Here is a 13,636-nt window from a genome sequence, read left to right on the forward strand (position 1 = left end):
CGTGCTTCGCGTCGTACTCATTTTTTGCAATGCGTCTTTCGTCGTCTGCACGTATCTTTCTACTTGGCCGTTAGTTGCCGGGTGATACGGAGCTGACAATTTGTGGTATCTAACACCACTTATTTCAAGAAACGTTTTGAACTCCGCTGACGTAAACTGGGTACCATTGTCTGAGACTACAGTGACTGGAGCACCATATACAGCGAACAATTCGTCCAACATTGCAATCGTCGCGTAGCTTGTCGTTGAATTCGTGATCTTGACTTCTACCCACTTGCTGTACGCATCAACAATGATGAGTATTATGCCAGCAACCGGCCCTGCATAGTCTATGTGTATCCGTTCCCAGGGGCCTTTTGGATACTCCCAGTGATGGTTGCGAATTTTGGGTGGAGCGTGCGCGTGTTTGGCACATTCGACGCACGATTTCGCGATGCGCTCGATGTCTGCGTCAATACCTGGCCAATACACAAATAAGCGAGCCATGCCCTTCATTTTGACGATTCCTATGTGCACTGTGTGTAAATCATTCAGGACACTTTGCCTCAGCGAGGAAGGCACAACTACGCTGTGTTAAAAAACCAAGCAATTCGAGGCCAGGCTGTAGTTGGCATCCGGTGCCTTGTATCCGGCGCGGACGAGGCTTTGCCCTGCCTTGAGGAGTTGTAAGATTTTACTCAAGTGAGGATCCTTTCGAATTTCTTGAGCGATGTGGTCTGCGCGGACTGGAATAATCCATGGAATTGGCCATGCGACTAATACATAAAACGGGTAGTGAATTTTCTGGATGCAGTATCTGTGTTAGCGGTTTGTGATCTGTAATCAGTGTGAAGTGACGAGCGTACAAGTAATAAAATAATTTTTGTACTGCCCACATAATTGCAAGGGCCTCCTTGTCAATTATGGGATACCGCTGCTCAGTCACTGTCATTGTGCGACTGGCGTATGCGATCGGTCGTTCCTCTCCATTGCTGAGACGGTGCGATAGAACTGCGCCTAGGCCTGTCTTGCTGGCGTCCGTTGCGAGCAGTAGTGGCAGTGACGGGTCGTATGGAATGAGAACTTGTGGTGAAATCAACATGTTCCTAAGTTCCACATACGCCTGGTCAGCGATTGGCGTCGATTTGAATGGTTCGACGAGAATCATGTCTCGGAGTGGACGAGCTTTGGTAGCTAAATCTGGAATGAATGAACTATAATAAGTAGCTTTGCCAATAAATAGTTCCAGCTCTTTTCGTGTCGATGGTTTGGGTGCGTCGCGTATTGCTTCGATGTGCTTGTCTGACTTGTGCACACCCTGACTGTTGATTTTGTGTCCTAAGAATTCGAAAGTGGTGGCTGCGAAAACACATTTCTTGCGATTAAGTCGAAACCCGTGCTGTTCAAGTCGTCCCAAAACTGCATCGAGAGCTAGGATCAGGCCATCGAATGTATCTGCGAATACAAGGATGTCATCAAAAAAGTTAAGTACGCTATCAAGACCCTGGACAACCGTTTACACACGGTGTTGCCATATTGCTGGAATATTTGCTGCTCCGTAGACCGCGCGCGTAGGGCGAATCAGCCCATGTGTTCGTGTATTTAGTGTCAGAACGTGGCTAAATTCCTCATCGACTGGCAGATGTGTGTACGCATCTGTGACATCCAGATGACAAAAGAACTTTGCTCCCTTTATTTTGTTAAAAAGGTGTTCCGGCTTCGGGATTGGATGTTCGTCAATAATCATACGAGGATTAAGCGTAGGCTTGTAGTTCCCGGTGATACGCATTTTACAGTTTTCTTTCAGAACTACGTGCGTTGTAGAAGCCCATTCCGAGTACTCGACTTTCACGTAATAACCCGATGCAATTTTATTGTCGATTTCCTTAGCGCATCTGTAACGCAGTGCAAAAGGTATCTCGCGCGCTCGCGCAAAAACAGGTGTTACTCCCGGTTTGAAGTGTACCTTTACAAGGGGTCCAGCGAGCCTGCCGGCGGTTTGGCTAAAAAGACAGTTAAATGTTACCAAAAACTGGTCCAGTCGAGCATCCTGCTCCGGAGAAAGATGAGGGGGGCTCACGTTCAGACTATGAATTCCCTCAGAGCTAAAAATGTCAATCCACTTGATATCGTGGACAAATTGGCTAATCCACTCTAATCCGAACAGGGAATCATATTCGTCATCGACAACGTAAACATAAAGCTTCCTTGTCGTGGTTCCGAGCGTGACATCGACCAGGAGACGACCAATGCACTTGACAGGGTGACGCGAATAGCTTACAAACTGCCTGTCCGTTGGTTGCAATTTGTAGAAACCTGGCTTAATCGCGCCCAGCGTCTTGTTGCTGATAATACCCGTGGGTGCTCCGGAGTCGAGTTCCATTGCTAGCCCTCGACCGTCTATTTGTACACTAATGATCTTCTTGCTGTTTGTCTTGATTGCGTTGATTTCATCAAGTTTGTTGAGATGCATTACGTTGTCCACTTGTTCCGCTGGTTGTTCCTTCTTTTCGTCATGATCGAATGTTTGCGACCTTCTATTCGATCTGCACACTTTGGCGACATGTCCCTTCCTTTTGCATTTATGGCATTCAGCGTCTCGGTACGGACACTGACTACGCATGTGTGACGTTCCACATCCATTGCAGGTATAGAACTTGTTCCGATCTTCTCGGTCGCTTCTGCACGGTGTACTGCGCGACACGCCACGCAATGACTGTGACCGTCCGCGACCTCGCTAGACCGACCTGCGGCGGAAGAGATTCTTGCTTTGTTTTAAATGCACTGGCGTAGATATCAATGCATGTGCTGCCTCGGGGATTTCGTACGCAGCCGTGAATGTGTCCGGCTTCTTCCCAATGATTTCATCGCACATGTCACGGTCGTCGAGGCCATGCAGTAGCTGCTCAATGAGCATTTTGTCTAAAAATTCTCCGTAGTCGCAATGCGCGGCGCCCTGTCTCAAACGCAGCGCGTAGCCAGCAATACTTTCGCCCTTCTGTTGCTTTATCTGTCGAAATTTCACACTTTCAGCGTACTTGTTTTTGGCGCTGTCGAAGTGAACGATGAGTGACGTCCGTATTTCTGCGTACGTGAGCGCTTCGAGTTCGCGTGGATTGGTGAGAAATTTGAGCGCATTATTTAACTCGTCGCCCATGTACACACGCGCGTAATTGGCATGCTGCTCGTCAGAAATCTTGCTTAGTTGCAATGACCAGTCGAAACGTTTGAAATACTCTTCAACGGTTATTTCCTCCGACGGACGGTACTCCTTACAAGAAAATGGCGGTGGCTTCTGCTGGACCGACCGCGTCGTAAGTTGTGCGTGGTCGGCACCCGTTGGGGTCGTCGCAGCGGCTACACCCGCTATCGACGCTCTGAGAACGTTCGTTAGCATGCTCGTCATCGCCTCGAGCAGTTCGGGCGTTACTTCCCCCATCGTGGTTCCTTGCACGATTTTTGTCCACGCTTCACTGTCTCACTTCGAGAATTTCACTTTCTCGCACACGTGTTGAGGCTTGAATTCGACCTTTCTGACACCAATGTTGTGTTTAAGGCAATCATTTGACACAGATTCGTCTGATATTAGTTTTCTTTATTCTACTACATAACTCGAAAATAATATATAACCTAAACGGTATGACACGGTGACTGAAACGACTCGACAGACACCATATATTCGCGCGAGAGATGGCGCAACGCGATTCCGATCGCTTAAGGCGCGTCCTCAATATGTAACACATACCTTCGCTCAACTCCCCCTTCAAATTGAAGGAACTACTATTTTTTTGTAAATAAGTGTACAAACACCAGCCCAGGCGCAGATGGAATACCCAACATCCTAATAGTCAAACTGCCACTTGAAGCTCTCAATCACCTATTACATATTTTTAATTGCATATGGATGCACAACATCTTCCCCGGCGTATGGAAAGAAGCGATAGTGGTGCCCATAAAGAAACCGAATAAGGATCCCACCAATCCCAAGCAATTACCGACCGATTGCACTAACAAACACACTTTGCAAACTTCTAGAGAAAATGATCATCTGTAGACTCCGATGGTTCCTGGAAAGGCAGCATCTCTTCTCCGATTACCAAACCGGTTTTCAGAGACTCCATTCCACTTATGATCACTTTGTAAATCTCCAAACAGATATATGCGATGCCTTTATTAACCAGCAACATTTAATATCTGTTTGCCTGGACATAGAGAAAGCGTGTGACATGGTTTGGAGGCAACGTATTATAAATAACCTTAAAAACTACGGATTACATGGTAATATACTTAACTTCATCAGGAATTTCCTTAAAACACGAATAATATACGTAAGAGCAAACAATATCTTAGCTTCACCCAAAATAATGGAAAATGGTGTACCTCAGGGATCAGTCCTAAGTGTAACCTTGTTTTTAGTCGCCATCAATGACATTCTATCGCCCATTGGTGCACCGGTCAAAGCATTATTATTTGCGGATGACTTAACAATCATATGCAAAGGGAGGAACCATATCTCTACCCAACGATTACTCCAAAACACCCTTAACAAATTATACACTTGGACCGAATCTACTGGATTCAAATTTTCAAGCACCAAATCGGAAGTAATCATCTTCAATAGAAATCGCACTTCACTCAACTTGAAACTATACCTTGACAAACAAAAGCTTAAAGTAACACCGCAAATCAGACTTTTGGGACTCATATTTGACTCACGGTTAACATGGGAACCACATATCAATAAACTAAAAATCGACTACAACAAGCGCCTAAATATCCTTAAAATGACTGCAGCAAGCAACTGGGGAGCCGATTTGAAAACGTTACTACTAACTTATAGAACCATAGTGAGACCCAAACTTGATTATGGATCGGCCATATATAATTCAGCAAACAACAGCGATCTCAAACAATTAGATGTCATACATAACACTGGGCTGAGAATTACAGTTGGACTATTCAGAAGCAGTCCTATCCTAAGCATTCTCAGTGAAGCAATCGAACCTCTGTTAAAAGTACGAAGAATGAGTTTAAGCATTCAACTAGCTACAAGACTAGCCTCAACTCCTCAAAATCCTGCCTCTTCATACACGCTATCGGAAAGAAGTATTTCTAAATTCAAATCCAAACCAAGAATACCATCTCCCTTCTACTACAGGGTACACATATACAAACAAGAACTTGGAATCGATACGCGTATCACCATGACTAAAAAGATTCACAATATTCCACCTTGGACCATTCCAGAGATTGAGACCAACTCCGAATTACTTAAGCATAATAAGGACAAAGATCACCATGTCTTAAAATCACTTTTTTATGACCTTGTAAAGAAACTAGTAGACTTTGTACACATTTACACAGATGATTCCAAAACCGACCGAGGCTCTGGATGTGCAGTAATCCACGGTCAAACAACTACCCAAACCAAATTGCCTAATGACACCACGGTAATTTTATGCGAACTAATTGCAATTCAACAAGCGCTAGAAATGACAACAGCTGGAGAAAATGAAAAATACGCCATTTTCTGCGACTCGCTAAGCGCAATCCAGACAATTACAAATAGTTCAACTGACGACGACCTAATTATCAAGTGCCAAGAAACGTACACCTCATCGCTAAGGAAGGGGAATAAAGTGACAATAGTGTGGAATTGAAAGAAACGAAATGGCGGACAAATTAGCCAAAGAAACTGCAAACTCCTCGGCAGAACTTACCAAACTACATGAGTTTATGGCCCAGAAACTAAGTGCCGCTAAAATGGCAATCAATGAATACTGGGACAAGGAATGGAAACAAAATGTACATCCCCGACAGCTACTACTAAAAAACAACTTCTTTGAAAACACCTCTGTCTGTAACCGTACAAGACCAAACCAAGTAGCAGTATTACGCATCAGAATTGGCCACATCAAAATATCCCATTCACACATAATGAGTAAAGCAGACACCCCAATTTGTGATACATGCAACACCAAATTAACCATCGATTACCTTATACTCTCCTGCCGCAAATTCTCAACTGAAAGGAAAAACTGCGAGATTGACACCTACTTACAGAAAAATCTTACCGACCACAAGAAGATAAAACAGCTGCTGAGATTCCTTCAAAATACCAATCTTCTTAAAGAGTTGTGAATATTGGTTCTAAGATCTGTGTCGCTAATAACCCAACTTAGAGGTTGATGCGACTTAAAATAACTAATTAAAAAAAAAAATTTACGTTGCTCTTTCTCGGGTAACCACATTACAAGGACTGCATCTTATCAATTATGATCCATCTTCCGTAAAGGCGCAAGAATCGGCTATAATAGAGTAAAATAGATTGCGAAAAAAATATAGACCCGATCTTATGACTACTTCAATTTCTAAAAACCGCGTTCTCAATGTTCGTGATGCTGTTTGGGCAGTACCTAATTATAATGTATCCGAATGTCAGAATACTAATGATCACATCGTGGATACCATTCAATACTACGTAAGAGGTCTCCCGTATTCTGGTGGTGTGTTTTGTTATGCGAATGCCACAATCCAATGTATGTTATATTGTTCATCCATAAGAGAAACATTATTTGCGACTGAAAAAACCGATCATATTATAAAAGTCTTTATGGACCAATATAAATCGGATCAAAATCCAAACATAATATCACTGCGGCAATTCGCAGGAGAAAAATACGCTAACAATCAGATACATGATGCAGCTGAGTTCATTACCGCTCTTTGTGATCATGAGATTCTTATTAAGAATGCAGTACAACACGAAATTACAACGGTATTAAGATGTTTAGAGTGTAATTACACAAGTACTAGTTACACGCAATTCTTCCAGCGGTAGCACAGAAGCACTTGAGCACTTCAGTCCGAATAGTCTGGACACGAGAATCTAGTTCTGAATCTATAATCTAGAATTTTCCTGTAATTATCTTAGTTTCCGTTGTGTGTATAAAGTTATTTAATAAAATAAAAGTAATACTAAAAATAAGGAATACAACATAAATTTGGCGACGAGGATGGGATGTCCAGCACTCAACAGATAGCGAGCATAAGTGGAATTAGCAACTCTACCCTGTGAATCGAGTGGCAACATTCAAATTGCTGAGAACGTGGACATCGAACAAGACGAAATACAGAAGAGCAGCGTACTTGAGGGAAATTCTGCAACCTGGTTGGAAAATACTGGACCTAGCGACGCCAGCACCAATTGCAAAGGATAATTTCCACAGTAAGTACTGCTCAATAGATTCTTGTCCTTCTATATCTCTTAAACTTTCCTAAATCCTATACAATCATTCCTGATCAAGTATCGACTACGTACGAAGTCTCATTCTTAATTAAATTAATTCCTGAAACATTTGACGGTGATCGATATAAAATTCGTAGCTTTGTAAAGCAAGTTGACGGAGTATTCGAACTAGCTACGGAAAGTCAAAAACGTGCTTTATTACTTTACGTGAAAAGTCGTATTACTGGCAAAGCACGAGAACAAGTCGACATACATTGCAATCTCACGACTTGGGAAGAAGTTTCTGAACTCCTTTTAAGTCTCTATCAAGATAAAAAAACTCTTGATCAATTATTCGAGGAATTAAATTCAATCACTCAAAAACAAAATGAAAATGTATCACAGTTCTTCCAAAGAATCGAAGACCTCTCGTCTCGAATTCTCGCAGCCGTTCACGTATCAGAACAAGACGAAAGTAATTTACCTGGAAGTATCGCAATGATAACTAAGATGACCCTTAATCGATTCATTTATCACACTCATCCTCAGATTTCACAAATGCTTCGATACAGAGAATTCCAAGCAATTAATCAAGCCTTTACCGCCGCTTCAGCGGAAGAAAAAGCCCTTCGAATTCATTATGATAATTTCCAAAGTTACACTTACTGCAGTAAAACAAATCACGCAAGTAAAGATTGTCGCTTTAAAAATTCAAGGTCAAATCCTTCAATACCTCAACATTCAAAGTCAATCCACTTTACGCAACAAAATCAAACGTTCAGACAAAATAATTTTCAAAGTTCCCATAAAAGTGCGAATCAATCGCAAAATTCGAATCGATCCTATGATCCAAGGCCAAGTCAAAACTTGCGCCATCCAATAAATCAAATTCAATGTCTTTATTGTAAAAATATGGGCCATTCTATCGATGAATGCATAAAAAGATTTGCTCCAAATGTTCGACGTAACAAAAATAATGAGAATAGATCGAATCCCCAGAACGCCCAACACTCAAACGTTCATCTGAGTAATCAAAATCCTCAGATCTAAAAAAAAAACTCTAATTCTCCTGTGCAAGAACCAGCGAATAATGATGCATCTAACGTTACGACAAAGGGTATAGCCGAATAAGGTGTTCAAAATTGCCCCAGAGCCAAATTCGAGTTGCGATATGTCATTCGATAGCTTCTCAAAAAAGAACTATTTTTGGCAATTTTCAAGTTGATATCTTGATCTGGGGGGTAGTAAAGGGCAAAAATTGAAAAACATGTTTTTTTTTCAATTTCTGCTATCCTATTGCATGAAAAATTTTGAAAAAAATCAGAGATATAGCAGTTATCCAGGCACATATTATAGAATTTTTCAGATTTTTAAATTGAAAATTCACGTTATGAAAAATGATAAACTGAAAAAAATGCGGGAAAATGCCGATTTCATATTCACGCAATCTTGGCACCACTTTTATAGTTTTACGGTAAGTACATATTACTATTACTATTATCTTGGATTTTTTCAGATTTTTTGATTTGGTGCGCCGTAGTTAGAAAAATCAAAAACTGATTCTCGCGGCGTTTTTAACGTGTCAGAGCAACTTGTGCGTCGAACTTTTGTACATTTTTCATAAAATAAGTCTTTCGTGTGATGTTCAATGTCTTAGCATGCCGCGAAACAGTATATGAATTAAAGAAAAGTAAATAAATCCAGTCAATGAGAAGTGTGACTTGCTCCATATATTCAGAATCACTTAGTGTATTTCCAAGAACGTCGGTAGCGTAACGGTAAGATGCCAGCACAATAGATCGCGGGTAACTTCTTGAACATAGGTTCCGCGCCCCCGTGCCGGATTTACATTTTTTTTGCATTATATATATTTTTTCCAACTCCTAACTATATAGTAGCGATCAATAGTTATTTACGAGTGTTTCAAACATATTTATAAAATATTTTAACCTGAGATATACGTAAAACTCTGATTTTGGAGCGATACTTAGCAGCATCGTTTCTCTTGTCACGTCCTCTGTTAATTACGGTATTGTAAACATTTTACCTACAATATTTATAGATGGATTGCAGTTGGAATACGTTTGTTGTTTTGCTGCTGTTCTTCCTTCTCTTTCAAATCATACGATTCACTCTTTTTTAAAACCATTTGAATGTTAGAATTTCTACCATGACTTCAGTGTACAACGAGAAAGTACATAATCACCATGTTCTATCAAGTCGAAGGTAAGGTGGTGTGCATTTTCCCTTTATCTGCCTTTAGGTTTCCATAAATAATTTTATGACAGTGCCGAGCTGTATGTAACTTACTGCTTCGTAATTATTAACCCTGGGATAACCGTTCCTGTATATTATTGTATTTTTGGCCCAGCTAAGGCCTGCCGCGGAATCGTCATAATCGACCTACCAATGGTTAAGCAAGAACTTTTTCAGCGACATTCTATTGTCGTAACAGTAAACGGCTCAAAGGGGTGTAGCGAAAGTCATTTTAACTAAGTCGCATTTGACGTTTTTTATTTCGACATTGAATTGTGCAACATACACACGTAAGTAGCGCTTTGGAAATGTTTTGGCATCAACTGTAATAATATTTATTAAAAAATATAGGATTCCATTTAAAAACAGAAACGTGGTGTTTACAGGACGTTTTCGAGTCACCTCAAGATGAAATCAATAACAACATGACACATATGCGCCCTCTGATATACTTCGAAAGCCATGGTAGAAATTCTAACATTCAAATGGTTTTAAAAAAGAGTGAATCGTATGATTTGAAAGAGAAGGAAGAACAGCAGCAAAACAACAAACGTATTCCAACTGCAATCCATCTATAAATACTGTAGGTAAAAGGAGTAAAAACTAGTTGCATATATTAATGTAGCGTAGGAAATGTTTACAATACCGTAATTAACAGAGGACGTGACAAGAGAAACGATGCTGCTAAGTATCGCTCCAAAATCAGAGTTTTACGTATATCTCAGGTTAAAATATTTTATAAATATGTTTGAAACACTCGTAAATAACTATTGATCGCTACTATATAGTTAGGAATTGGAAAAAATATATATAATGCAAAAAAAATGTAAATCCGGCACGGGGGCGCGGAACCTATGTTCAAGAAGTTACCCGCGATCTATTGCGCTGGCATCTTATTTTTTTTTTTTTAAAAAAGATGTTTTTATTGAAAAAATGTGTACATTATAAAATAAAATTGGTAATAAAAACAAATAAGAAAAAACATAAACCATACATTCTGAATTAAGAGAAAACTAATTGTTCCAATTGTGGAAACTCTTAGTTACACAATTTCGTCAAAAAAATTTTCTTTGGTTTTACAATATGAGGTAAAAAAAAAAATAAATTCTCAAGAGAATTGCACCTAGCACATCAATTCTAATTCATTGATGATTATTAAAGAGGGGAAAAGCCCTTCCGCCAGAAGGAAGGTGGAAAAAACCCCCCACCCATTATTGCACTTATACTAACTGTACAAAAAAAAAAAAAATTAATGTGGTAACTTAAGAACTAGTTTGTACATAGGAGCGCAGGTATAGTATGACTAGGCCTTAACGTTCATTAAATATAAAATTAGGTACTAATCAGACTTTAGTTTAGGAATGTGTCCTCTCAAGAATATGTCCACATATGAATGCTGTCAGCCGAGAGCCACCAGTACTTCTCGGTGTTCAATCTACGAAAGTCAAAGCTGTCGACTTTGGGGATAACTGTATAATATTTAAATTTATCTCTATTAATAATGAAATCATCGTGTTGAAACGCAATACGTTTGTCCGCTTTGTTCCGGCGCCAATGGAATATTATGGGTATATTGTCAGCGTCTTGTATTAAACCTAATCTGTCACATAGGGGGAAAGCCTGTGGTGTTATATAGCCAGTGGTGAGTTGTCTCATGGTAATAGAGGTATCTTGAAACGCAAGTGATTGAATAACTGAATTATTTATGTCGGGTAATTTACTGAAATAATCTCTGGTAAGAGTAATAAAAAATGAGTCAATTCTGGTGATATTAGCAGTATTGTAGAGGGATTGGTTTTTAACATATAAATGCCAATCTGATTCTGGTGTACGATATAAGCGGAGGCAAGCTCTCAAACATTTTCTTGCGAGGGCCCTAGCTCGTTCCATACAGGTGTGGTTGTAATTCCATAATACTGGGGCCGCATACGTGACTATGGGTCGAACCAGCAGCATATATAGAATTAATTTTGCTTTTTTTGATAAATGTTTATTATAAAAAAGTCTGCTGTTAGCGACAAAGGCTCGGTTCGCTTTCAATAATTGAACATCAAAATGTTTATTTCCCCGAAGAAGATAATCAATATGAACCCCAAGATATTTTACTACCTTCTTATGTGGGATTAAAAGTTTATTAGCCGTGCCCGGGATTGTGGCTGAAATTTGAAATTGTATGCTGCCCGCTATAGTTTTGGAAGAAAGGTTTTTAACTGGTTTTTTGAAAAGAATCGTCTCGCATTTCTGCGGGTTCAGACGCAAATTCCAACTCATATAATAACGGTTAACTTTATCAACCGCCGAGTCCAGCGTATTTTGAATTGGTTCAACCCTATTCCCCGAGGCGTAAATAACTAAATCGTCTGCATAAGCGAGACAACCAGCCCCATCTTTCTCGTTAAATCCGAAGAGCCTCGGAAGATCGCTTAGGAATATATTGAACAGTACCGGGGAGTTCACAGTGCCCTGTTGCAAACCTTCCAAGATCCAGAATTCCACCGAAGAAAGGCCCGAACCATCCGTGGTAAGGAAGGATTTACCCAAAATCATATCCCAAATCAAGTATATAAAAAATAAAGGGAACTTTTTCTTATGTAATTTGTGAATAAGCCCATCAAGCCAAACAGAATCAAAGGCCTTCTCTATATCCAAAAATGCAGCTGCAACCAAATGACTTTTCTCCACTGACCTGTTTAAATCTGATAAAAGCTTATGTATTGCGTGCGTAGTAGCACGATGATGCCTGAAACCAAATTGATGTGATGGGATTATATCCTTCTCTTCGGAGAAGGACATAATCCTAATGTTAATGATAGCTTCGAAGACCTTACTAATGCTTGGGGTTAAGCTGATGGGCCGATAACTGGAGGGGTATTTCGGATCTTTTCCTTTTTTGAGGATGGGGAAAACCTTTGCTTTTTTCCAGGCAGTGGGGAAATAACAGAGGTTAATCGCATTATTAAATAGAATCGTCAAGGCGATAATTATTCTTGCAGGGAGATGTTTAAGGCAGATCGGAGGAATGCCGTCCAACCCACTGGAAATCTTATTAGGAAGTTTGAGAAGTATGAGCGAAATATCAGGAGGAATACAAAAGGGATGGCAGAGAACGTCATCCATGTTTGGACAGAGAGCAGAATTATACTCATTAAATATGATCACGGACTCTTTCTTGGCCCGAAAATCATTGAAGTTTTGTCGGAGGGGAGCGATCGACTCATTTACTATTTCTTTGATGCGGGATTCAGAATTGAGATGTCGGGGGGAGTTTATTGATTCATAATAAGTTCCATGAATATTCAGTTTGTCAGTAGGCTTAGAAAATATATAGTTGTCGGTATCCGAGCCTACTGCTTCCAAATCACAGCCACTGTTGGCCAAGATCTGTTCGTCATCTCGGCTTACCAGAAGTTCTTTAATCCCCATCTTTTGTTTAGGGCGGAAAATGGAGTTAATTTTAGGAAAAAATGAGTCCGAATCACGATAATCGATGTTCTTAATAACGTTATTCCAATATTTTTCAATTGCGGATTTAAATTCAGCTTTTAACGCCTTAACTAGGGCCTTATGTGCTTTTTTGGCGTTTTTTGTGATATTCCAGTGGGTTAGAGGATCTAGAATGTGAAGTCTATGGAGAAGAGTAACGATAGATTTTTTATCCCGTTGAAGCCTTCGGATTCTACGATTAATATATCTTAAAGTATTACTGTACGCTTTGAATCTAGGGATGGAACTAGCGATAGCGTCATTAATTGCTTCATTGATGTGGAGCAGACCTTCGTCGATCTCAGCAATAGTTAAATTTCGATTACTAGGAATGTTTCCGCAAAATTTTTTTTCAACATTCCTCGAGAAGTCTCCCCAACGAGCATTCCGGAAGTCATAACGGTGGATTTCCGCCTCAGCCCCAACTTGCGGGATATAGCCACCATACAGCTCAAAAGTTAAAGATAAAGCGAGGTGGTCACTGTCGTATGGTAGAGCGTGGGCTTTGCCCCCAATCCCGTTCAATAAATTCAGTCTTGCATCCGAGAGGCACACGTCAAGGAAAGATTGCGCAGGCTTAAAAGTAGGTACCGCAGGGGTGATTAATTTTAACTTATAATCACAATCAACTAAGGATTCCCACTGGCCAAGATAGCGACCTCTGGGGTTATTCGCCCTATCTCCCCAAAT

At 40.3% G+C, this 13,636-nt stretch overlaps 1 protein-coding gene across 1 annotated transcript in view; it reads left to right on the forward strand.

Moving 5' to 3' along the window:
• The window catches only part of LOC143376215 (glucose dehydrogenase [FAD, quinone]), a 349,600-nt gene that overhangs the window by 63,274 nt on the left and 272,690 nt on the right, over positions 1-13,636 (forward strand). The window lies entirely within an intron of this gene.

This window comes from Andrena cerasifolii, chromosome 14, assembly GCF_050908995.1.
Source record: "Andrena cerasifolii isolate SP2316 chromosome 14, iyAndCera1_principal, whole genome shotgun sequence".
NCBI lineage: Eukaryota > Metazoa > Arthropoda > Insecta > Hymenoptera > Andrenidae > Andrena > Andrena cerasifolii.